The sequence below is a fragment of the Boleophthalmus pectinirostris genome, unplaced genomic scaffold, assembly GCF_026225935.1.
Source record: "Boleophthalmus pectinirostris isolate CB_2022bp ecotype Guang Dong unplaced genomic scaffold, ASM2622593v1 HiC_scaffold_2, whole genome shotgun sequence".
NCBI lineage: Eukaryota > Metazoa > Chordata > Actinopteri > Gobiiformes > Gobiidae > Boleophthalmus > Boleophthalmus pectinirostris.
The window spans coordinates 27,975,340-28,001,874 of NW_026571152.1; the positions used below are offsets into that span (position 1 = coordinate 27,975,340).

Below are 26,535 nucleotides of genomic sequence, written 5' to 3' on the forward strand. Positions count from 1 at the left end.
ACCTGAGTAGTGTGATTTTCCCATGAAGCATTTCAGCAGTGGCCTGATTGTATGTGGATAAGTGGATTGAACAAATAGTGCAGTGAAAGCAATCAGCAGATCTACCATTGCTATACCATAACCTCAGATAAACCGCCTTTATTGCCTTATAAAACTGAACTTTCCTGAATGCTGCTGTGGGGATATGTTGAGTGCAAGCCTGGCAAATGTCCTGGAGTTCAATAACATAAAGCCTAATGCAAGGTTCATCTTTAAGTTATTACAGAATGTTCCGACAGATAAAAGAACAGGGCACTTTAGGTGGACAACAAAGTACACTTAAGAAAAGGACAGCATGTGGCCGTGATCACAGTCTGTTTACTTTACTTATGCATTCACACGACTGCACTCTTTGACAAAATCCATATCTTTTAGACTCTATTAGACCAATTAAGCAATCATTTCCTTATGTACTCAAGTTCTGAAGTCATGAAGTCAAACTTAACTTAAAGTTATGGGTGAAGTTTCTACTGGGAACATTTTAGTCCAATACTGTGATACACATTTTTGAGGTGAATTTTGAGCATCAAAGTACTGCATGCAATACAAATAATTATTGGTCTGGCAAAATAAACAGAATCAGAATTTATTTGTAATTTCAGAATAAAAAATATACAGAAACGAAACAGTGTACTCTGGTCTGGGTTATCAGCAGCATAAAAACAGTATAAAATATCGTACTAGTACTAGAGTCTTTAAAATAGCCCGCATTTTCTAAAGTGCTTCTAAGTTTGTCCTTAAACATATCACTGACACACAGTCACAGGTGAAACTGATTGTTGATGGAAAATTACAACAAAACACAAGCGTAGACTTTGTGAAGAAAGAGTGTACAGTAGACACTGAAGATGAGGAGGTGCAGGCTGAGGGGGGCGGAGTGGCTGTATGGAGCGTAACAAGTAAGCATACATAAAGCCTGTCCCATTCTTCTCCCCCTCCCGCTCTCACCATTACAGCAGCATTAGAAGCTGAGCTGCTCAACTGTTCCAAGATGTCAGAACTACAAAGCTCCCTTGAATGAGGGAATGTGGGGCCCAGGGTGGCTGGGGAGTCTGCAACAGCTGGCCCAGCGGTGGGGCCTCTTGTTCCCCTCGCCCTGCAGCCGCTCGCCCGGGCTGGGGCAGGACAGGGGCGTCTGCGGAGGGGCGGGTCAGTCTGTGTGTGGAGGAGGGAGGTGTGGAGGACTTAAGCAGGTATAAGCAGGTATAAGCAGGTATACTGTATGCTCCCAAAGACGCATATTCTTCTCATATAAAAACTGGAAGAATGTGCATTGTTCATTATTCTTAATCAAATGAATGTGGCTACAAATAGTGAAATAATACTGTGTAGGTGACATAATAAATTAATTGCTATTATTAAGTAAAAAGATCATGGCTAAAATTAGCAGTTTGGCTATTGAATGACATGTCATACTGGGGACGCCAGAGCAAAATCGAGAGTGATCTTGGGTGTATTTCATAACACAGGGCATAAAAAGCAGCCACACGTGCACATATGGACAGAGGATCTCCATCTGCTCGTACTCTCTGTTCGGGGAGACATGGCAAATTACAGGGGAGCCAAGACTTGCGGCTTCCATCTCGTCTTTGGTGTCAGAGAAGTGTGACTTAAAAGAGAGAAGGATAAAAGCAGACAAACTATTTTTGACAACTGTAAACAGGAGAAATCTCTGAGCCGCTCAAGCGTGGAAGGAAAAATCAGATTTCTGTGGTGTTCAAGTGAAGATATTGAGTTCAAATAAAGCAGAAATTTGCAGTAGCACGAGCCAGCATCTTGCATAATGTAAAGATATATGTTTCTATTGGTGTCCCTCACCACACATGATGCTGCTTGTGTGGTTGACAAGCACAATACAGAAAGTGCATATGGGATGAACGTGCTACATCTGCAGATGCACATGGATATAGAAGAGCCACAATTACAAGCTACAACTTTCAAAGAACAAACTCAAGGCAACGCAGTCAATGCAAACTGCCATATGGTCGAAGCATCGCAATGGTGTGGAATAAGACGAAAGATTGAGCACTTTTGTCCATGTTACAACACCATACAATAACACTTAGGACGTATTGTAGCTGCTTTTATGGAGTTTCCACACTTCGGGGGAATTGCCATAATCAAACACATATGATCATTTGAGAGGTTTTTCTGATGTCCTACCACACACACACACACACACACACACACACACACACACACGCACGCACACGGACACACACGGACACACACACATTTATCAGCATATGTGTGTATACAAATCATAGGATATGTGCTGAGCAAGTGTGACCTCAAACATGGTGAAATGCACACTTCCAAACAGCAAAGCAACATTCCCTTTTAATGTTGTAGAGTATGGGTGACTGTATATAACTCCACAAAGAGGGGAGTCATTCTAATGTTTATAATTATGGAATGGTTTGCCTCTTCCTTTTAGTGAGCCATGTGGAACTGGGAATGGCTGAAAGTCTCTGGGAGTGATGAGAGGGCCATGGAAAGAAACTGCTGGAGAAGTCAGGGAGAACAAAGAGGGTAGTCAAACAGTAGTCAAGTTTTAGCCCCCATACTTGAAATGTTGCCTTTAGTTTGGGAAAAATATAAAGCTGGAGTCTGGTTTAATCTATAGAAAATGTTATACTTATTGCATGTGGGTGAAGTTGTTTCTCTACAACAGTATAATAAACAATGCTCGCAGTCTGGCTTGTTTCTCTGCTATTTAAGTACTTTAGAGGCAGAGATTCTGAACGGTAAAGTGTCCCCCAAGGGACATGGGGTCAGCAGGTGTGTTACAGACAAATCTATTAATAGAATTTACCCTAACCTCAATAAAAAGTTCTTTCTTGTTATTACAGAAGATAAAAGATGTATTATCCTGAATACTCTAGATAGATTTGATTGCACAGAGGTCGTGGTGTACAGTATGTATGGTTCCTTGTATCTAGTCAGACAAAATAATCACCTGACAATTTGTCCTACAGCAAATGAAAATACACAGTCTGTGGGATTGGGGTCACATGGTGATTTGATTGACATAATGACATGGAAACAGTCCATTCATCTCCTGTATAAACTGTTGCCAGTAACAGCGTGTGCTTTGAAACCTGATCCGGCAGCAATCTACCTCCGATACATCTAATGTTAACATTAAGTGAGGCAATAGCCCTCATTTCCTCTGTTTATTATTGCACACGCTGGTTACACAGAGAAAGTAATCTTACACAATTCACAAGTGAGACGGAAAAGAAAAAAAACACAAAGAGGAAGCTTCCTTGTGTGGGAATAGAAAGGACAAACACCAGAAGTCAGCGCGGAGCAGAGGGGCTGAGTTAGAGGAGCAGTTCATCAAACTTTGATTTGGAATTAGAACTGCATCAGCTTCTCCTCACAATGGGTCTTTGTAAAAACTGAGAGGAAAAAAACTATTTTGGGAATACGCTTGAAAGGTTTGGCTTAAAATTGCTAAACATTTTTTCCTTTTCTCTGTTGATTTATGAATGGATGTAATCATTGCAACATACAATAGTCACAGTTTTTGTCCTTTTATATTATGCTGCTGTACAGAAGGGTCTAGAACTGTTTGACATTATATCCAAATCTAGTTACATTTGTTTTTAGATATTCCATTTTTGGTGACACTTTAATTTAGGGACCTCATATTCATCGCTAGCTAAGTATGCTAATGGCCTGCTACTTAGCTATTAGTTGGTATTTATCAAACATTTATCAATGCTTATTACGATGTCAGTGTATGAACAAAAACATCTATTGTAATCTCCAATACTTTAATGTGAAGAGTATAGTTAATGGCTTAATACTTAATACTTTCTATAGTTTTAGATCAAAATGCATTGAAAGTACTTAATAAATACTAACAAAGAAACAATTACTGATTATTTTACTATTAGTAACTATTAACTAATACTTTGCTAATACATTTAGTTAAAGAATACTGAATACCTTCAGCAAAATGTATTTTGTAATGTATTAAAATATGTGGCCCAATCAGAGTACTGTATTCTGAATACTTTCACTCAGGGTTGTATTTACATTAAAATATGAACACATAACACAGAGATAAAAAGAACTTTATATTTGTTTCACCTTTTGTTTATTTATCCCTGATTATCCTAACATTTTTATAGAAAGCTTTTCCACCTTCAAGCCACTCAGAGCGCTTTACCTCAAGGAACCACTCACCCATTAACACACATTCATACACAAACCAGAGTACACAGACACTGGGGGCGAGGTGGGTTAAGTGTCTACCCCAAGGACACAACAACAGCATTCATCCTTGGAAGTGGCAATCACTTTGCCAACCTGTCGGTCAGTGGATCTGACCGCTCAACCAATAATGTTTATGTCAAGAGCGGGATTTGAACCACCAACCCTCGGACCAGTGGACAAACAGTAAAACAATTGAGATACTGTTGCTGATATAATGAAGTAAACAAACCAAAATCACACCTCAAGAGCAGTGTTTTATATTTTTCTCCCTGATTTTGTGCAATTTGAAGCCTAAACTGAGTGATCAAGTACTGCAATGTATTCCTTTGATTTCACAAAAGTAAGTAAGTGTTCTAAATACCACTAGATGAAAATGTAATTGTACTGGAATACAGTTCATCAAAATTATTAATATAATATGTATTCTTGGTACATGTATTAATTTTGTCCCCAAAACTGACTTTTATTAGCTACTAATCTGTGTTCCCTAAACTTAAGTGTTACCCATTTTTTTTGTATCTGTTAGGTAAGTTCAGTAAAGCTAGCAGTTGACAAAACTATATCCTTAACTTTGTGACCTTCTGGGTTACTGTACACTTCCCACACTTTTTGGGAAATTACTTGTGGCTTCACGGACTCAATCTGCCAACATTTTAGGTCTGTTTCAGAGAGTTTGAGCAGACACCAGGCTAGACACACAAATGCCACCAAAACCAAGTCCAATGTACTTTCCGCTTTCCTGTCAGAGCACATTGGAGACAGCAGCGAAACAGCACCAAATGTCACTCGAAATCCCAAATCCTACAATGAGGGAATTTAAGTCTGCTCAGTTACTGGCAAAACACATCATGCAATAAAAAAATCTGTGACCACAAATTGACACTGCAGGTTACAGGCACTGAGACGTGCTACTATAATCTACTGCCTTGACTCATGAGGTTTTTCCATAATACTGACATGATTTCACTGGGTGTGAGACAGAAGCTAATTCTTTGTATTGTACGCCAAACCACTGTTCTGCAGGTCTTAGGACAAGCTGGACTTCTCACAGACTTCTGAAAAATTATTGGCCCATAGTGTATGCCATGAGTGTTATTCCTTCTAAGTAAACTAAATTATTGCTGAAAAAAATATAAATTATAATACTGAAAGTAATTTATGCCTCTAACTCAATAACCCTAAAGTAAAATTAACTCAAAAATCTATAACAAATGTACAATATGGTTAAAAAGTGATCATTGAACTTTTTAACCATACTGTCACTGAAAAAGCAATGATAATATTTGATAATGCAATGCAATTAAAAGACAACAACAATAACAACAAAACTAGATAACATAAAATAGTGGAATGAAGCACTTCAGAAGATATTTTGTATATATAATGAGAGAAATTATTTTAAAAAATATAAAACAAAATCAAATGTATGTATTATTTATTCAAGAGCAACAAAAAAAAGTTCCATCTACCATATATTGAAAGATAATTCAATATAGTAAACACTGAGACAGGCTTATTGATGGCTTGTGAACGACATTAGACTGGCACATGCAATGATGTAACAAATATAAACAAACATAAATTGGGTTTATATCAGGCCTCTTGGAGACTCAAAGGTTTCCACAGTTGGTGGTATAAAACTGCTGCTATAGCTGTAGCTGCTCTTGGGTTGAGTGACAGAAACCCATGTGTCCATTTGCAACAACAGCTTCTGAAACCACCAAGAATATTCATAGGTAAGGTGGGTAAAGTGTCTTGCCCCGTGATGAAAAAAAAGGGTGCACTGACTACCTGAATTGAACCATCAAATTTTCTGTTATCACTCTACTGACCAACTGTTGCACTGTACATTTTTTATTCCTTTCATCAGAATATAATACAGTATGCATATATATATTTTAATAACTCCCCCTGTGTCCCTATTCCAAACGCTGTTCCAAATAATATATGACAGTGTATGAAATAAAGTAGATGGTTTTAATGTAAAATAAAATTAAATGAATAGACAATATGGGTGTAAAAATATATTTGAGATATTTAAATTTCTCTCACAGAGGACTCTTTCTAAGATGACTCACATGCCGTGACATCTGGTTGATGTTGAATACATTGTTTAGTACTGCAGTTACTTAGTACAGAGCATAATGGAAGGAAAAAGAGAAAGCCCCCAAATCATTATACATTATAAAAATAGGACCACTATAGTCATGTTTTTCTTCTGGTAACAATAAGACACAACTGCGCCAACTGCACTCAAAATATACCATTGACGTGTTAGGCAGCAAATGATGAAAGGGATGGCAGACATCAGTGGCAATTTTAGAAACGGAGTAACTTGGTTGTAATACATAATACTAGAATAAAAAGATGGAAAGATATAACCATAATAATAATAATAATACATAACACTCATATAAGGCTTTTCAAAATACTCAAAGAAGCTTTACACGAAGAGACAAACAAAGACAAACAGAAGAAACAAGAAAGTTAAGCACGTCTAGCTATTCAGCCTCATTACTGCATCCCCTGTGTTTTGATATGTGATGGTTGGTGGTGTGGTGGTGATGGTGGTGGCGTGGAGGGGGGCAGCTCTGGTTGGATAGAGTGAGGCTGTTGAAGAGACCCACCTCCCTCTTCTCCCAGCACTGCCCGAGGAATGCTTTTCTTCTGTCCCCCCCAGCCCCATGTGTAGACGCCCTCTCGGCAGGGTGTGTTTGCATGTAAAGCAGGCTGCAGATGCTGTCCGCCCAAACAAGGGACCGTGAGGGACAAGGGGGAAGCAGGACACAGGGAAGGCCCCACCACTGTGCCACCCGCCTGGCCTCCCCTCTTCAGCAGCACCTCTCATTACTCCAGCCCTCGCCCGCATCAAGACCCTATGGCGCGAAGCAACAACGGAAGCAATCACCCACTATAATACAAATATACAACAAACTGTAAATATACGAGTAACTATTCAGTGGTTGTTTTCAGTGGTGAGGACACTCTCAAATGAAGAGGCAGAGCAGATATATTGATTCATGCAAAACTCACTGATACTAAAACTAGCAACGAAACTAGATACTGATTTGAATAAGCAAATTACAGCTCCTTTTTCTGAATAATTTTAGAATGGACATCATCTTTATCACAACTAGAGCAAAACCACATATTAAGGAGTTGAAAATAACATGCTATTGCCTTCTTGTATTAAATTATTGAGTATTAAGTTTTGAGTTTCTTAGTATCAACACAAACACTAATTCTTATAAAAGAAATATCCAAAATAATTCTTACACCTGTTGAAGCTGAAGACCTGCATCAGTGGTTACATATCCACTTTCCTATTAAACAAAATATCTGGTATCTTGCAGCAAAAGCATTTTCACATCTAATTCTATATTTTACTGCTAATTTATCTGTTAGAGTTTAGATTTATTTGTTTCTTAAACTTAATGGTCTGACACAAATAAACATATGTTGTGGCTGGAGTGTGTGATGTGGGTTAAAGTTCTTGACAAATGGTCCAAAAGTGCCTTGATTGAATGCAGCAATATAAACTGTAACTATGTAACTAGTGCATGGATGTGGTGATTGAGAGTAAAGGGGACTAGTTTTACTTACTGACTGACTCCTGGATGAATGATTGCATTAATATAAATTGTATTTTGTGTACACAGTTTATGACATCAACCTGTCCAGGGACTGAAAGTGGAAACTAGCAATCTTTTAAGTGTTTTTATGTGTGCCTATAAATAAACAAATAAACAAAAACTAAAAAAACATTAATAATAAAAATAGGATTTGAACCATTGACCATCTTACAGTGAATATAATTTAGAGAAGTGTGTGGAATTCTGTACCACAAAGCCAATTGTTATAACTGAAAACACATAAGAGTCTAACTGTATAAAACACTTGTTCCATCTCTTCTGCCACCTCTCTTGCGCCCCATGCACCGCTCCCCTACTGACCCCCCCCCACACACACCTCTTACCCCACCTACCCCCCGCCCCGCCCCCAGCCGCCCCTCTGCCACCCTCCTCGCACACGCAGTTGTTGTGTCTCCTGGGAAACGGGGGCTCGAGCGCTGTATGGAGGCACGCTGGGCCCAGACATGCATTGACCGCAGCACTTCAACGCACAGAAAGACCTTATAGAGAAAAGAGAGTGATCGTGGCTAATAAAATGCTTCTTTACAATCCTGTTATGCATATTCAGCTTGACATGGCTACATTCAGGGGGAAATAATTATCAAGTGTATGGCGTGCATTAATATTGCATTTGACAGCAGACAGGTGGCTGGCTGGGAGCAGATGTTAGGAGGCAGAACTAGTGGAGTTAGACTGGGACTGTGAAGGAAATTAGAAATGACAGTTCAGTACTATAAATGCAGAATATATTATTAATATTAGTGAATTTTGCTGAAATTATTCCACAAAAGTGAGTTGAAACTTTTACTATACAATTTGTAACTTTTCTCTCTTAACTGAGTTCTCAAGCGACTCCTGGCTATATATTACATCCAGTATAAATAATCATACTCTGAAATTATAAACATTTCATCTGCACAACGCATTAGAAATTATTCACCAGTTGATTTTAATAACTTTCTGAACTCCTTGAAAACAATACTAAATTCTGCTCACACCTCCTTTACATGGGGGCAGTTCCAGTCCTTCTGTCGGCGCACACAAAGCTCCACAGTGTGGCCAGATTGGGAGGGTGCAACTGGGATGACATAATGCTGTTTCCATTCAGGCTCTAGACTCCCAGGACCGGGCAAGGCAGAACAAGCTGTGGACAGGAGTGCGGAGGAGAGGGAGTATAATTGTAAGCTCACCTTTTCTACTGCTGTAGCCACTGAGCCCAAAAATAATCCTGGGAAAAAATGCTTTTGTTTTAAATAGTTTTCATACACTTGAGAGGTTTATGGTCTAGCTTCTGGAATGTTTTAGTTGAACATGCACTTCATACAACAAAAATCCTTTATTGTATATTCACTAATAACTTTTGCATAACATAAAATGTACCCCTACCCCTACACTAACTGGCCATTTTTGCGGCATTGATGAGAAAAACAGTGTACAGCCTTTTCCCATTTCACCATAAAACAATGCTAAACACATGCAGTACACAATGACTTATCTGTAATTTGGTAACGGCATGTACATTCATTGACAGTAAAGTAGTCTTCATATTTCATGCTGTGTCCATTACAATACTAAGTCATGATACATGTCATATACATGTCTATACATCTATAGCAGCGCTTCTGTTGACTGTAAGGACAGAGGCACACTGCAGACACACAGTGACTGTAGGGACAGAGGCACACTGCAGACACACAGGTCAGGAGGCATTTGGAAGCACTCTCAAACCTATCACAAATTCCTGCTTCTTGGCAGCCCCGTGGTTTCCCCCTCGTTCTCCCTTTCCTCTTTTCCCCCCTCATTCTCTCTTTCCTCTTTTCCCCCCTCGTTCTCTCTTTCCTCTTTTCAGCAGAGCTGGCAGTGGGACTGGAGTCTACATTCTGCACTAATTAACAACCTTCAGAAGAAGACCACCAAACTGGAGAACTGGCACACTCAGAGCACACTTACAGTAAGACTCTCTATCGCTGTGTCTCTGTGCTCAGTCACTGTCCAGCTCAGACACGTGCGCAGCTGGAGTTACAGGAACATTCACAAAACACTTTTATTACTTACACTGCACACTGTTTTTATTCATGTTTCATTGTAATATTACCTTGTCTGTAATAACATGCAGCGATAAAGTTTTGCTAAGTTATTGTTTCTTTAGTTTGACCCTGAATGAACTGGGTTATTTATAAATTAATCATTAAAACAACTTAAGACGTCTAACATCATCACTCCATGACAAAGGGCTTGTCATTTCTAAAGCACAAGGTGTAGGTCACTCATTTATATACAAACAGACGATATATGAATAAAGTCATGTCAGGATGTAATCTAGGAATTTTGGATGCCATTCCTTTCCCAAACCGACCTGTAAAGACAAACTGAGAATTTATGCAGGTAGAAAAACTGTGGACCACGACTTCACCAAAAACACTGTTCTGTTATGTAATCTTGTGCCCACAAACCAAAGTTTTCCACATGGACTTTTAGAGCTCCCACCCACGCCACATGAAGTCCGTGAAAAATGTCCCAAAAACATTCACTGGGATATTTAAAACAGCAACACATTATGTTTGGCAAAGAGTCAAAAAGCAGGATGTGTGCAATCAGGAAGTAATAGTACAAGATTACATGATTGTCTCTTTCTCTTTACAAATACATTTGGCTGTATTTGTGAAGTTACATACACACAAGCTTATAGACGGTAATGTACATAAAGCCAGACACACAGCCACTCTCTGCGTCAGAACCTGGAGCGGTGGCTGTGAGCATCAATCGGCTCTCTGTTCCTTGCGCTCAGCCTCCGAGTCTCCGCTGCCATCCTCCACCTCCGACGTCCACACCACATCATTAGTCATGGGAAAGGCCGGCCAGACACGCAGCCAGAGAGACAACATGGAGCTGCAGGCTCTGTCAGGTACATGCTGCTGTCAGGCCCAAAACAGCCGCTACGAAGAAGGTCAAGGGCAAAACAGTTCCACGCACAGAGCTCATTTTACTAACTAAGTGATTTAAAGTTCCTAAAGGTGCACTGGGGTATCTAACACCTGCTGTCTCCAAGGAGATATAATTGCTTTGCCTAAAGTTCCACAGTATGGCATTAAACAATTCTATCATGGAGACAAGCAGGTGTCAACATCAGTTTAAGGGCCAGACATTGAAGAGGTGACCCCATTCACAGACAGGATGCACATGTTTGAGCAATAAAAACATGTAATTAAATAAATGCAAACTGGATACTTTCAGTATTTTGGGCTCAGCAATAACCTCCCCTGAAAAGCAGGTGGAAGACCCTCCGACTTAGGTTAAAGATCACCTTTAATAGCTTAAAAGGGTACAGTTAACAGCAAGTCAGTGTCATCTTTCATGTATTCATTCATTCTCTTTAGCGAAACTATTAAAAATTAACAATAATGGGCAAAAAACAAAAACAGCAACTTGAGAAAACTGTTGTTCAGTGTTCAAATGTTCAAGTATGAGTTTAATGTTAGGTCAAATCTGTGTGCCAAGAAGTGCCAAGAAGAAAATATCTTCTTCACTTTTACCTGACAAACAATTGTCTAAGTCTGAAAAAGGTAGTAAATTTAAAATCAAAGAATCACAAAAAGACAGTGGGTCTAGGAGACAGTTTGTCTTGTTTCCCAAAGAGATGTTGTGGCATGCCTCTGACAGCCAGCCTTCAGCATCAAGTGTCTCTGAATAGCACCAGAAGGAGGACAGTGCAGGCCAGAACAAGGGGACTGCTGGACCAGAGCAGGGCGAGTGGTGCTGGCTGGACGCGCTCATTGTTGTCCAAGCTATCGCAGTCAGGTCAACCACTAGCCACGTGCTCCACGCCAAAGATTATTACATTTCATTTTGGTACCTTTGATCATGCTTCATTACGGAGAGACAATTGAGTTTAGAGGCAAGCGGGTACCCCCAAATGAACTCCCAAAATGAGAGAGGGAGGGCCTGGAGCAGGAGAGGACAGAGAATCCCTGCATTCTCCACTGAAAAGGAGGACGACCATGGACAAAAACACATTGTCCGTGGATTTAAAAAGGGAGGCTTATGGCTGCTATGAAAAAGTGCTTTGGGGAGAGGAGAAGAATGCCCACTGATGCACGCTCAATGAGATGTACGCTAGAGGAGCCATACAATAAGACGCAGGCAAATTGAAAGGGATGGAATTTTGAGGCAAATGACACTCGAGAGTTTTCAAAATAACTGACAGCTGCACAATTGGGCACCAAAACAGAGCGCAATCTGCCCATAGATGAAAAGGCAGCCGGATGAATAGCAGCTAATACATACAGAGATACTGTCCATTCACAGCACAAGTGGATAAGGAGACAGCCGTGAAAATGGACATGAAAGGTGAAGTTTTACTCTGATAAATGAAGTGAACGAACAAAGGCACAACAACAAAGAGCACTCAAAACAATTACACAATTAGAGAGAGTTTGAAATAAGGCGCTCTGATAGTTTAATTTTAACTGGTGCCAGTGGAAATTATGGCAGACAAAAAGTTGATAAGTTTCTCCTTTTTATTTGTTTAGCAATGCACTCACAATACATTCAAACATGGTTACTAAAAAGAGCTTGCAGCTGGTTGGGCTTTTCTTTATACTGCAATTCTAATTCCTGAAAAGATGTTTTAAAAATACTCAGAAGTACTAAGAACGCACAAACAAAACACAAAGTTTAGATATGATAACAAAAAGCATTGAATCCATCAAAGTAATTGAATGTTGTTCTTTCCTAAATGCTCTTCACACACATGACACACATGCAGTGATGCAATCTGATATTACATAACATAAGATAGTGAAGGTCCTGTTCAGTTGCAATGGGAAGTTGAGTCCAATAGTTCAACTAGTATCTTTCCGCATCCACCTTACTCCAATGGTCACAAGTGTCTTCGGACCCCTGAGCTTTGTTGTTGTGTTTCCCTTTTCCTCTTGAGAGGTGAGTATCAGAACACAATCCTTTTGTCACTCGTCCTCTTGCTGTGTAACACAGACATTTTCCATTCTGTCAGTGCACGCTGCAGCACACTGGCTCCTTCTAAACTCAGCCACCACTTCATTAAATGACTTCAGACTCTTGGCAGAGCCAGTGGGAAAAGTCTATATTAACTGTGTGTGAGATCCATGGGGTGACCAACAAAGGCCATAGTTGTTCCTCTGTGCTGGATGCTGCTTGGGGGAATTCTGGGGCCTGGGGTACCCCTAAGCTTGGGCCTATGTCTGCTGTCCCACCACACCCCCCTAAAGACCTCACACACATATGGACAATGCAAATAAACGTGCAGCCATGCTCACTGAGGTCACAAAATCATGGCTGACCTCTGCCCTATATTTCCTTATAATGCATTTAATAGTCAAAGAGAGAATTTGGGAACTGCAGCATGCAAAATGGGGAAGTTACAACATCTGAACTAGCACATAAAAAGTGAATCTTCCTAAGAAGACCAGTTTAAGGCATTGCTTCACTGTCACTTTGTTGCTTGGTTACATCATATAAGTCTTTGCAATGATTGGATAAAACTAGTCTTACAGATGGTCACAGCTAAAGGACCAAGTTACTGGAGCTCCATCATTAAATGTTACTGCAGTGTGGAAAAAGAACAGAGGACAATTCCTCATGGTTAATAATACAAAGTACAGATATTTGTCATTGTTTCACACAGAAGAACCAGGAGAAAAGGACAGAAGTACGTAAAACACAACGTGGGTGCGCGTTGACTGAGCTTGTTGGGGAGATGGACTTGTATGGTGACCTTAAACCAATCAGATGGATTTATTTACTCTAATTAGGCAGGTTAGGGCCACAGGGCTTACAAACAAACTCATTCATCTAAACCTGACAAGTCACAGGAGGAAAGACCAATTAGCCCCAAGTCCTGCAGGACAACAAGAGGACAAGTCTGTTTACCTTAAGGACGACAGACTTCACTCAAAGAGAACGCAATCAAACACATCTATCACCATTATTACTGACTATTGCTAGAGCATTCACAGTCAAACCTCGGCAAGGTAGACATTGCCTACAGAGCACCGTCATCCACACAGCTCACCTTTCACTGGAGCCCTTCATGGAGGGAAGTTTACTTTCAATTACTTTTACCACAAAAACCTTCACCCAGACAGTTGCTCGCACACACAGCGCCAGTAACCTCCAATTGACTCCCAGACGTCCTGGGCCTCTGTACCACATTACAGAGCGAGACTCAGAGCACAAAATGAAGGGATAACATCAGGCTACAATATGGCTCAGTTCAGTCGTCCGTAGGGTTCGATTTGCGAGTGTCAGAATACTACATCCTTCCTACAGTGTGCAGTGTGCTGAATAGACCGCTCTGTCTCTAATTGAGAGCCTTTGCCTCTGATTAGTGTTTCTGAAGTCTCTGTGAGGAAACATATTCAAGAGAAGTGAAATATCATAAGAAGAGAAGTAGGTGAAATGCCAAGTGTTTAAAGGGCACATATTATACTATTTTCTGAGCTATGTTATAATGTTCCTTCCTCAACACAAGCATAGTTTTGTTTCATTCACACATATTTAATACACAAACCCTGTACATGTTGTACAGCCCTGTATACCCTGTGTATGTATGTGTTCTTCACTCTGTTCTACCTTGTGATGACATGTGATAATACAGGAAGTGCCCCACTGTTTTTAAATTCCATACACCTTCATTAGAATCATTTGGATACTTTCAACACTGGAATTGCTAATCTCTACTAAACAAAAGGTAAAAGGTATTTTTTCCTATAGTAGCAAATCCTACGTGTATCACCGATTAAGAAAATAAAATGGGAAAATGAAGTAAATACAGAGCAGTGAGTGTATGCTGGTGGCGCGGAAAACGAGGATTGTTCGCCAATATGACATCTTGAAAATAAGCAATTAAAGATTGCTTAAACATGCACTCTCCAAATACAACTTAGAGTAGATGGTGAGGGGAAAGAACTATAAGATGGTAAAAAGCTCTGAAAAGTCAATTTTGCAGAATAGATCTGCTTTAAGGATTAAACCAGGAGCAATGTCCAACCTTAGAGTAAGCATGGGCTAAACTCTCTCTGTCTACCAATGAAGTGAAGTGAATTATTATTAGTTGATTAAAGGCCCTACCTGTCAAATACACTAGTTGTTGTTAGCTTTACTGTCGTAGCACAACATCAACACAACTGTTTTCTTTCTCTGACAGTTGTGTAAAGCCTTTATACTCATCGCAGTGAATAATTTGAATGCTCAGAATGCATAAGTGAGGTAAGTGAGAAATAACTTGGGGCTTTTGCAAAACGTTTAGAATGAACAAGTTCTATTTTTTGCTCTTTGTGACTATAATACATTGTGATGTGTGAGCTACTGTGTCCAAATCATTTCCCTTGTTGGTCAATAAAGTTTGTCCAAGTCTAAGTCTAATAATGATCCTAATAAAGACATGCAGAGACTGTTTTGTTATATGAATGTGAAATAATGAAATAACAATGAATTAATTGCACAAACTTTCCCATGATCTAATCCACTTCCATCCTGTCTGCCAGACACACTCCAGATTGCTGATACTTCTAATGTAAACTTCCAAGTCCAGGTCAGGGTCAGAGGTCAGCCAGACCTATGTTGAAAGCCAAGAAGCTTGATTTCAAAGCAGCACAGGAGTGTAGCATGTTAAGGCTGTTTCCTGCCCTCAGATAGCCCCCTCACATTCCTGATGCAAGCCAGTCACACTGAAGCATGGTCCACACAATATGCTCCAGCAGATTCTCATCATCTGTTCAAATACAAGAATGCATTATAAAGCCATAGGCTACAGTCTGAACATGCGGGGGCTGCATGGCTCCATGTGCACGTGTAACTTTGGATTTCATATACATTTAAGACCGTGCGCCAGTTTTTCTTTTTAAATAAATTTGAGCAAAATTAGTGCTCTGGCCTCTGAAAGTTGTGAAAGGAGATTACAAACTTATAACGGTTAATAGTTGGGATGTTCTGAATTCATAAGATAAGAAATAACAACAAAATGCTTGAAAGGAACTAGTTAGGTTTTCATGTTTTTAAGACAGTAAAATAAGGTACAGTGCAGAGACATTAAATGGCACCAAAATTGTTTTCTTATTTGAAAAGGAAACATAGCAACATGCTTGTCCTAAAATTTCCCTCTATATCAAACCAAGTGTCAACTCCACTAAGAATGTCTGAGACTATACTGCCCTCTGGTGGACTTTAGTAGGAATCTCAGGGGGAATCCAAAGGAGAAAAGTTGAGGTACCAAGAGCTGTCATATCGTCATTGACTATGCACTTCATTATATATTATATAATATATTATCATTAAATATATATTACATTGGATTATGGACATTTGGATAACCAACTTCAGAATATCAATAAGCAAAAGTCCTATATTGATCTCTTCGCCCACAATATAAATTAAAATAATTAGATTGGTTAAATGTCTATGTAAGTAACTGAGTCTTCAAAACGAAATGGTAAATTAAGTGTAATTTGTATTAAAAGAAATAATAAATAACAACGCACTACGATATGTTCTGTCAGAAAAGGATCATCTAAACAGACTGTATCCTTTAGGACATTTGACGCCCACACTGTACATGAAGAGCAGACTAAAACATACATAACATTACATAACTGTAAGTTCATTTTACAGCGTGGTTCTACCGTGACCTCTAGTGGTTATGACAAAATACAACCACTAGAGGTCAATGTTTTTCTATACACTATTATACATCACTGTCAGTTATTATTAGAATTTTTTGTTGATATAGGACTTCAAATTGAGATGTTCTTATGTCCTCTAAACCTCTTCAGTAAAAGTTAAGGTTGATCATTGAATAGTTTATATTTATAATGGAACAATAAAGAACTTGTCATGGATCATGTAATACCTACAGACTGTTTTATCTCTGTCTATGATTTGGAAATGTATCGTGTTATGTTGCTTATAAAGAGAATATAGTGTGAACATAAAAGATCTACAGGGAAATGCTTTGACTCTGTGTGACGAAAGCTCTTAGGGGAATTCTGTAGCACCAGTGTGTAGTGTCAGCAGCTGATAGATACATCAAAGACCACGCAGTCATGCACAACTTACTGTATGTACTGCCAGGAAAAGATGTTCTTAAACGAGGTTCTGCTCCACTGAGCTCAACAATATGGTCAAAACAAGTTAGCACTGTTTTCACATAAAGACAAATGTTGTACACAAAGTTAATTGGCTACATAACAGTGTTACGTTAGCACAGTACAGGACATCTGGAAGAGTTCATTTGCAAAAACAGATAAGTGCCATTTGAAAAAAAGTAATCTGAGGCTTGTAGTTTACTCTTAGTAGTGATATTTTCAAAAGCCAAATCTATTTTCAAAATATTATTTCATCCCTTCCTGATAAAATTCACTTTATATTATTGCCCCTGCTAATATTTTAAGAACATGGTTAAAAAAATAAATAAATTAATTAATTAATTAATTAAAAAAATATAATAATAATAATAACAATAATAATAATAATAATAATAATAATAATAATAATAATCATAATAATAATAATAACAATATTTCCTAAGCCACCCATGGCACTCGGGCCTAATAAATTGAGATATCAGTTTTTGCTACTGAATATTTGAATTGGAGTCACAAATGCAGCATTCTAAGTTCCACAGCATTTGAGTTAAAAGCATTAATAGATGTAAATGGGAAAGATAACTGAACTATATATATATTTCAATTAGTTTGATTCAAAAATATCTTATTTATAATTATTTTACCCACATGTTCCAAAAATCTAATATATGCACTGAAACTGTATCTTTAATGGACAATTATTTCACCCTGTCATTTAGGGTGGTCACAAGTACTGTATTTAAAATTACAGCTCTTCACGTAATCTCAACATTTCAAAAATAATGTCACAAATCTCCACAAAAGCTTCCAGATCTGTGAACTTTAAAAAAAAAAAAAAAACATTTATTATCAAGAGGTTAAACCGAACCAAATGAACTTACTTTTAAAGCTTTGACGAAGCAGTCTGGATGGGAGTCAAACGTCTTCTTTAAAAGTGCATCAAGTTGGTTTAGTTTTACTCTTTGATAATCTCTTATTCCTGGATGTTTCAAAATTTGCATGAATGTATTACAACATTATAATATAAAAGTGTTGCTAGAATATGTGCAACAATCCAAAGAAGAGTTTAGGTTTTCACCTCTTTTTACTTTGTTGTGTCATATAGTTTCACAAGTTTCACAGAAATGATTCTTCCATGACATTACAATGTTAGACACATCCCCCCACCCTTGTGCTAAAATGAACAACTTATGAATACCAAATAAGAACATACAGTATGTAAATATAAACTTTAGAAAAATCTATTAAAATATATATATGGAGTACCAACTAATTGAAACTTCTTTTAATAAGTTTCAGTTGTTTGTTGTTTTGTTATTATTATTTCATTTATTTATAATTTATGTATTTTTTCCCGTTAATGTAATATTCATATTTGAAACATAACGTGGTTTTTACTATACTGTCTCTTACGCTTTTGACTATATGCCTTATATTATATATATATATATATATATATATATATATATATATATATATATATATATATATATATATATATATATATATATATATATATATGTGTGTGTGTGTGTTATAACTATATATGCAGTGTTATATTATAACTATATATAACACTGCATTATTGTTTCCAATTACATTTTTCACATTTCTTAGTTGATTTTAAGTTTGCCATACATTTAGGTTAAAGAAACCCCATTTCTTCTTAAATTCTCCTTCTTTATAGTGAATCTTATGGGACAATCTCTCCATCTGTTGTATCTCTTATATGCAGTCTATCTTTTTTTCAGGTTAAGAACTTAAACTGTCAAATTTCTGGTCATCTGATTTTAAGCTGTCACTCTGAAGATCCAAAAAAACATTGATCTCTTCTCTTCATTTGTCTGTTTGGGCTCTTTCTAGGTAATATCCAAACTACATCTTTATGTATATTTTGATAAAATTTTATTGAATGCATCAAAAACCCTTCCAAGAGAGAGTATTTTATCTTTTAGAATCACCTATGCACGGGCTTTAACATGCCCACGTTAACTACAGGAAGTGATGACATCATGCGTTGGTTACCATGAAAACAAACACAGATCATCTGGTGTGTTACGCTCTCGAGATTACAATCAAGCATGTCAGTTTCACATTCAGGAGAAAGTGGTTCAAATATCTGCAGTAATAATGAAGAGGCGTGGGATTTCAAATTATCTCTTTTCACTGTGATTGACAAAACAGTCAGTTTCTCTTCAGAAGGGTTAAATCAATCATTTTTCACAGTGTACAACAAACTAAATATTTGTCTAAATAAGAGTAAAAAACGATCTGACAATACTTTTCATGGAAATCCATCTCAAACATTGTCAAGGTCCGATGTGGCCGGTCACTTGGACTGGCACCTCTTTGTCTTATTTTGACAGAGTAATTGTGGTATCAACTTCTGTAGATCAGAAACTCAATCAGCTTTATATCAAAATGGACAAAATCTCATAAACACATTTTTTGCAGAGGAGGGTAGTCTTTTGTTGTCTTATTTGAGTAAAAGTTTGGTTCACTCTGGCTAAAATGATATGTCATCATAAGAAACTGATCTTTTAACCAGAATTAAACTTAAAATTACAGAGAAAAACAATTACAAAGCTGCCCTCCCACTTTTCTGCCAAAGTTCAGGTCACGCTCAAGGCAGGAAGCCCCCCTCCCTGCATCAGCTCCTCCCTCCTCTGCAGAGAGGGTGGGCGTACAGACTGAAGGAACAGCCAGATGTTGATGTTCCACAGAAACATACCCACATCCGCTCCAAGTCAAGAGCGTTTCGGGCCTAAGAGAGGCTGTTCCACTTTACATCGTCACAGATGCACACATACAGTACATTTACAGTTTTAGACAGTACTACGAGAAAAACACCAAGATTAGGCAAAAACTGTGTTTAAAGTATGACATCAATCAAAACCAAGGGAAACAAATGCACACTACTGCATCATGGCAAAAACAGGAACTATCAACATTCACGCTAATGGCAGAATGTAACACAAAGAACACAAACAAATTCAAGCCTAAATCAGCGTCATTTATACAAAATACCAATCCAAATGAACATCTGAATAATTACTATAGCCACAATTTACTTCTGAATATGAGCAACAAATGATCCAATATTATAACTTGTATTCCATTGTCTGCCTTCTGAGTGGTAGTACCGTGAGTCTCGGTTAATATGAAGACATTATTATTGAAGAATCAATTTAATACTATTACTTTCATATTCATATTGATTCATATTGATCAAAACATCTTATACATCATTTGATCCCATTTGGCAACATCATTTCATGTCATTTGACAAAAGATTAATTTGGCAGAAAATATAGACAACATTTCCACATTATTAACCTATTATGAAATAAAAGTAAAAAATCCAGAGGCCTAAACAAATTCATAGTTGTTAATTTTTCAAAACAGTGCGGTCTTAAAAATGAATCAAATTAGCGTACTCGAGTACTCACGTAAGCAAGAAGTGAAATGTAGCGTGACAAAATGTAAGTTGACTGTAGGTAATTCTAAGCTGCTCTAAAAAGTACAATAACAGTCTTTTCTCAGGTAACTCCATAAACCTGGGATCAGTGTAGGGTTAAATGCAGCCTAAACTCTTTTATAAACATACAAATCCGAGAATACACGCCCACAACATCAATGACATTCACCAAAAACGCAAGCTCTTGTCAGTGTTCACAACAGAAAAAAAAGAAAAAAAAAAAAAAAAAAAAAAAGAAAAAGAGCAAACGCAGCTAACGGTCTAGTGCATATGAGCTTGACTTTTCAACATGCATCACTTTTTAATGCAACACCATTTTATGAGTAACGCTGGAGCAACAAAAGCGCCAAAACCTCTGCCAAAGCCCAGCTCGTTCCGATACATGACAGCTGTTTGAGACACTCCACTGTTTTGAGTCACGAGAGCGCATAACTCGACGTCCACTCCACTCTCTTACGCACATAAACCGTGCGCCCAGACACTGAGATAACATACCAGCGGGACAAACAGAGTCGTTACGCACCCTTTTTCGAAGAAAGTCACGCTCTGCAGACGGAGATTTTTGCTTTAGATGCCACTAAGAAAGCCTCAAACAACGTGTAGAAGTTGTTTACAACGTTTCATAGTAATTTCCGATTGGTCTGAGTAAGTTTTCGTCAACGCCCCAAAACCTCGGTCAATGGGCGGAGACTGCGCGTTCCTGCTGCTGTCCAGGCGGTGTAGCAGCTCCGAGAAGGTTAAGCTACTGAAGACTTCTGCGGTTGACTGAGGTTTCGGTTAATCGTGAGCACATTAATGACTGTGACAATTCATAGCCTCATTAAAAATAGGCTGAGATCGGTTTGCTCTGTTCAAAGAGGGCGTCGCTACAATCGCATTAAGCAGGGCCAAAAATCACGCAGTATTGTAAAGATTTGGGTCCAGTAAATGCGCATAGGTTAAAACAGTTTTATAAGGTATTAGTTTTATTAGCTCTGCATTCTTATGGTGGTTTAAATGCTGCATTGTGTAACTTTTCTGGTGGAGGGTCCGTCAAATGCTTTTCTCCATAACGATGTTCTTACTCTGTCTGTAATATTTCACAGTGCAGTATGAAATGAAGACTGAAGCCAAGCAAGTTACAGGTCAGATCTGAATTTGGAATGACCACTTTTCTAGATATTTTTGAGCTATAAAACCACCTGTAATTTAATAAATGTAGGAAAAGCTGTGGAACTTTATAGGAGTATTGACATACCCACTGAAAGAAGCAGGTGATAGACCCTCAGCCAAAAAGTTACACTGTGCACCTTTAACACCAATATTTTATAGGATATGTTTTTAATATGTAACCTGTATCTGGTGTGTTACATGATACAGGACAGTAAACTGGTTTTATTTTAAGATAAAGTGACAATGGCAAAGTAGAAATTCAATTTGCCAGCTGAACAAACATTTATTTAGGTTAAGAACGTTTTGCAGCTCAGCCAAGCTGCTGCTTCAGTTCTGGTCAGACGCTGGTAGACACTGTACATCATGTAGCTGTACACTGATGCAAGAAAAGTTGCAGATAATGAAAAAATGTATAGGCAATAGCTTAAGTGACCACAAACAAAGCAGAAAGTCTTAACCTTATCTCACCAGTGTCCGTGTGGACATTCAGTTGTACAATCTCATTTGTTAGGAGGTAATTATGGCTTCAATTGATTTAAGCTCTTTCCAAGAATCTAATGGGCTCTTATCTGTTAATATAGCCATCGCTGTACAGAATACAAATGTCCATTAGGCTACTTCTGCTAATAACAGACACACTAGGATACTTGATCTTAAAAGTGACTCATCCATTAGAAAAGCTTGTGGTGAGGTGAGTATTCAGGCTGAGTTGAACCATTACACTGAGCAGATAAAAAAGTGAATTTAACACCAAAAAAGAACTTCCCAACTCCCCACCACATGTAGGAAAAGGAATACAGAAGATTTCACTGAAAGGCTAAGTATAATAATAAACATATTTTTAGTCCATATTAAGTCAGTAATCACATCAAGTGGCGTAATTATTCAAATGTCTAAATATGGGAAAAACACATGCATCAGGCTAAAGGTCATATGACTACATTTCATGACTCTGCTGCTTGTTACATGCTATTTCATAGGCAAATACCATTGATTAAAAACTAAAAAAATAAATAAAAAATATCAAGACAGCTATAGTCAATTAAAATGAGTTGAAAGAAAAGAATGGTGTGACAGCTGCGCAGGACCCCAGTACAATGTACATCTCCATCTCAAAGTGAGCCAAAGAAAAGAAATGGTTTGAAAGGAAAGTTAAAGAGGTTATTTTTGTCTTTGAACAGAAATCATCTGCCTCCTATTTATAACTCCTCTAACATCCTCAGACCTAAATCAAAACAAAGAAAATAATAATAAGAGCCAGTATGCTATAAGGCATGAGAGCACCCACCACGGGCCTAAATGATTATGCTAAATATGACTCAGGCATAGGTCACATTAGTGCAGATCAAAAAAACCACACTAAGAAACAGAAACTGTAAACAAGTAGGTGCGTTAGTTTCAGTGTAGTTTCAGAGCCGTTAGCTCCTCCTTCTGACAAATATAAGGCAGCATCTGACTAGAACTGAAGAAGCTGCTTGGATGAGCTGCAAATCGTCTCTCAAAAAACTTTGTCCAGTTGACAGAATTTTATATTTCTTTTGACATTTTCTGACAGGTAAGTCTTATTTAAGATATTGCTGAATATACTAAAGTAGCCCGGCAGAAAGCATGTTGCCTGGAAAGTGTCATAAATTCCTTTTTAACTTTCCATATTTACTGCATGAAATACTCACAGTGAATACACATGTCAGTTTAGAGAACAACACAAAGAGCCTTTCCACATTGAGATTGGTCTCAATCACGCAGGAGAATAGTGGTGCACAATTTCATCATGGCGGCTCTCTGCAGGACTCGCCTCCACACAGAGAGGTAAGAGAAACATGACAGCAATCACAGCTTTAGATTGTAGCCCACAAAGGTCCGAATAGCCCCTCTGGTGAGTCTCCGAATGGAACAGTGGACCTGGATTACAGTGTCTTTAATTGACAGACAGCTTGGCCAGGCCCCCTCCAGAGACTCAGAACATTACGTAGCCTCTACTCAGAACTATATCTAGTCACGAGGCGCAGTTGGGCTTCTATTCATGCATGATGCCCAAAGTGCATGTGAGTTCTTAGCTTTATGTCAGAGGTTTGCAAAAGGACGAAATACATCCATCCACTCCTGAACACAAGGAACCAGCAGTAGGTTAGCGATTTGCTTGGGCTGACCCAGGTTCAGCTCAATAATGGAGTACTATACTGTACATACACAGCTCATATAAAATATACTGTGCAGAGTGCAGGGGGCTTTTGTTATATCCATAGAACAAAGGAATTGATTGTTATTTTGTAAACTGCATTTTCCCCCTAACAAGTTTGAAACCAGTGTAATCACCAGCAATGTTAAATATATTTGCTATTCTACACCATGGGCTGTAAAAAATAAAATGTTAAAGGGAGAAAAACCTAATGCTTAACCTTAACCTTAACTTTATTAATATCAAAATATTGTTTGTGTGTCTTTTTTTCAGTGCATCATTATCTACTCAGACTATGCTGCAAGCATAGCTATTTTAATCTAATTAGTATATTTGAGAATAGAAAGTGTTTGTTTTCTCTGCACAGCGCAGTCGACTGAGAGAAGTGATTGCTTAATTAATGCTCATAGCTTTATCTTTGGCTTTAACTTGTGCAGGATGCTGCTGCTTTTGTGTGCTTGTCTCATTATGGCTGTGTAACCCACCTCTCTCCTGAGGACTGGACCACCACACACATGTAATTAATTTAAACTGAAAGAAAAAAGGAGAAAAAACAGATCATTTTTTCTAGGTCTTTCTAGCAATGCCAGTCTATCCATGGGACTGGATAGACTGGGACTCTCTCTCTGTGGTTCTCCTCTGGTTTCTCAATATAACCATGATTTGCTTTTTCCTTTGTATGGTCATTCTGTTTGTCTTTTTTCACTGACAATGACAGTTTCATTGATTTATTTTCTTTTTTTTTTCTCTGTTGGTTAAATCAACAGTTTTGTGAAGCCCTGTACAGTTTTGACTATACAAAAATACAGTGAACTGAATTAAATTTAGACGTAGGACATGAAGCAGATGTGAATATCCATATTGTCTCCACATTCATGATGCTGCTGTACTTGTTTCAGATGTAAAACGTGACACATGCATTTGTTTCAGATTCATACTCTAACTCAAGAAATAAAAAAAACAGGCAATCCTTTAATGGCAGAAAGGTCTTTATCTGTTTGCTCATTTTGGAGTTGTTAGGAACCACTGGCATGTTAATTAGCATCGTGCTAAGTGCCTAATCCCCATATAAGTCATTAGAGTGTGGAACAACAGTGGTGCTCAGATTGTTAGTAATTAAGAATAATCCCTGACACAGGCAGAGACTTCAGAGAACATCCTCTCTCAAAACAACTGCCTCTCCAAAGCTTCAACAAGCACCATCAAATATGGCATCTCCAGTGTGCAGGGGCTACAGGGGCTAATGGCAAAGTGATCACAGTATGTTTTACTTCATTATACTTTTAGACAATTCTTCACTTACAACACCGCAGGCATCTTTAAACATGCCTGTGTGGATTCCAGCCATCTGTGAGCAGGTGTCTTTATATTGTTTTGAAGAGGGAAAAAAAAAATTCTCTTAAACCCATTTTATTTATTTTTAATAAAGATGTAAATTTCTGTAGAGCTGATGCATCAACTTCACCAAAAGGGCTTTAGCTTTCTATAGTGTTTATACATACTTAATTTAAAGAAAACACCAATTTAAAAGTAAAATCATGTAAAATAACCAAAAATACCCAGGACCTTTTAAATGTAATGCAGCATCCACATTAATTCAGTGCACATGTTCATAATTGAAAGACAAAGCTTTGCTGTTAGTAGAAAGTATCACAAGGGGGAGCAAGAGCACATTATATTTAATATAAGTCATATGCACGGTACAAATAAAAACACAAGTAAAATGTGTAGTGTTATTTAAAAAAATAATCATAAAAAATACATTGTATATCTGTAATGATTGTCTGGTAATGTTTCAGAGTAATGGTATGAGCTGATGCATTTGTTGAGCATGTATTATATTCATTTATTACTGTATCATCTCATTAGATATTAACATGGATCCAAGATGCTTCATAAATAATGAGTTAACAAGCAAGTCTCATGAGCTCATTAATGATGATCAATAATTATATTATTATTATATTTATGTGGTTTGCAAACAGACACCCATAGTTTATATATGTGAGATGTTTGTCACTGCACAAGTGAACACTTTAAAGACTGTACAAAGAACTCTAATGCAGTTTTATCTGCAGGCTCAATAAGTCAGACCATGAACTCATGGAGTCACTCTCAATATAAGTTTCAGTGTAACACGACATCAGTCTAAAGTGTGGAGACCCTGGTGGTCTTCTTAAATCATAAATGTTTATTGTTTGCATTGTCACTGTGTTTGTCTGTTTTAATAATGGATCCTGAGTCCCGAATGAAGTTCAGTTGCATTGAAAAACCATTTCATGTAAACTTTATTACAATAAAATGTTATGCTAATTCAGAGTAAAATGTATGGCTATCAAATTTTTGTAATGTATTATATAGTATTTTATATTAGTAATATTCAAATAATACAGCTTTGGAATATAACTATTGATTATTTTTTATTTGTGAATATGAAATTTACTTGATAGAATCTTGAAATCACCTCATCTCCTTTGGCATGGTTTATAGATAAACTTGACATTTTTTGATTTGCAAGATACATTTGTCAACTAATAATCTTCACAACTGACCCTAAACATGTTCAGTTTACCTCTTAAGTGGTTTTTTTTTCCTGCTGACATTAAAGGCCGAATGGTTGTGAGAACTGAATATCTCAGTCAATAATGTGAGTCTGAGTCACACACAAAAACACAGACATTTTCATGAATACCTAAATGACCCCCTCCT

The 26,535-nt window shown here is 37.8% G+C and overlaps 1 long non-coding RNA gene across 2 annotated transcripts in view; it reads right to left on the reverse strand.

The window, feature by feature from the left end:
- The window catches only part of LOC129409410 (uncharacterized), an 80,542-nt gene extending 59,842 nt beyond the window's left edge, over positions 1 to 20,700 (reverse strand). For both annotated transcript variants that reach the window (XR_008632394.1, XR_008632395.1), the window contains exon 1: positions 20,467 to 20,700. This is a non-coding gene — a long non-coding RNA (uncharacterized LOC129409410). The remainder of the gene's footprint in view (positions 1 to 20,466) is intronic.
- Between the last annotated feature and the right edge of the window lie 5,835 nt (positions 20,701 to 26,535).